General features: G+C 46.2%; 1 protein-coding gene across 1 annotated transcript in view; it reads left to right on the top strand.

The window, feature by feature from the left end:
- LOC116390779 (lissencephaly-1 homolog) overlaps nucleotides 1–1,477 on the top strand; it is a 28,720-nt gene that overhangs the window by 16,910 nt on the left and 10,333 nt on the right. The gene's annotated exons all lie outside the window — the stretch shown is intronic.

Here is a 1,477-nt window from a genome sequence, read left to right as displayed (position 1 = left end):
GGGTGTACCGTTCCCCCCGCGCCCTCCTGCTCCTCCTGTGTCTCCTCATTCGTTCTTCTTCCAGACATTTTCTCTGTAGCAGCAGGCTGAATAATGGATGAATGGCACGGAGGGAACGGTACACCCTGTTGGGTTCTAGCACTCCACCACAAACACGCACCATGCAAAACAACTAAAGTGATTATTAACACCATTTCCCTGAGGCCACATGAGGCATTTTTGTGTCTGTGGTTAGATTTTGTTCAGAGTAAACTTCTTAACCTTAACCATTGTGGCTACTTGAGAGCAGTTTTAAGGTTAATGCTATGAGTTTTCATAGTAAGAGTAATAAATAAGGGTCGTGCTTTAGTTTTTATTTACCTCGCAAAGGGAATGTACATGCCTGCCTGCATATATAAACATGCATATGTGTGGTTACTATCCATTGTCAACAGACTGGCTGCAGTGAAGTCTGGCACTCCCCGTGTGTCTTTGTGTGTTAGTGTAACAGGCAGGCAGATGGCAGATTAGATGATGGCAGACTTGTCCAAACTGGGTTCCCTGCTCTCCCTCTGTGTTTTCTCTCTCTCTCTGCAGTGCCTCAGTTCATGTCTTTGTCTTTATATACACCTCATGTTAGCCCGAGGAATCGCTTCTCGTCATTAAGAAGTGTTAAAGATGAGCCTCGGTGGTGCCTGCAACTCTCCACACCTCCAGCTCTGCTTTTGTTTCCAGCCGAGGCTCGAGGAGCTAGCTGTGAAATTGGAGTGCAATGCTAATTTTCTCCCTCACTGGCACTCGTGGCTGTCTGTCAATGTGGGTTTTTGATGCTTTGATGGTTAGTTACAGCCTCGAGGTTTTGTTGTATGCACAGTGGCACCAAAACTGTTGTATTGGGTGTCTAGAATAACAAAGCTTCCCCTTTCTTCTGCCATTAATTGCTTCAGCTTTACAGGTTTGCTGCTTTTCTTTGTCTTGTATGATAATAACATTGGATATTTGATGGTTGGTTGGTCAAAGCAAGTTAATGGAAGACCGTAGGATCTGGGAAAAGGTGATCAGGTGGCCAATTAATCAAGAAAATAATCGGTATATATTTTTTTTTTATTTGTATGTAGCGCCAGAGAAAGAAATGCCACCACATTGTTTGTTTCTTGGCAGTACGGACGGCCTCCATGTGCCATGCGGTCCGTTATGTAAAGGCTCGTGGGCAGCTTGTGGCATTAGCCTGCAGGTGGAATCGGGCGTCTGTCTGCCGGGACAGCCACAACTTAAGTTCCACCGCTGCCTCCACTACCGGGTGTGTGGCTGTAAGCTGCCTGAGCCTTTCTTGTCTGCAGGAGATTAGCTTGTGTGAGAAGGATTAGGACCAGGATGTGTGTTTGTGTGTTGTACAGTAGGTTGGTGGTGTCTGGCAGTGAGTGTTGGCCTTTGAGGGGTGTGTTAATAATTCACTGTACTTTCTTACTATAGACCAAAGACCTCCAGCTGCCCCCCC

This window comes from Anarrhichthys ocellatus, unplaced genomic scaffold (assembly GCF_004355925.1).
Source record: "Anarrhichthys ocellatus isolate YVR2014 unplaced genomic scaffold, GSC_Weel_1.0 scaffold24, whole genome shotgun sequence".
Lineage (NCBI taxonomy): Eukaryota > Metazoa > Chordata > Actinopteri > Perciformes > Anarhichadidae > Anarrhichthys > Anarrhichthys ocellatus.
The sequence above is the reverse complement of the archived record's forward strand: the minus strand, read 5'-3'. Positions and strand labels throughout refer to the sequence as shown.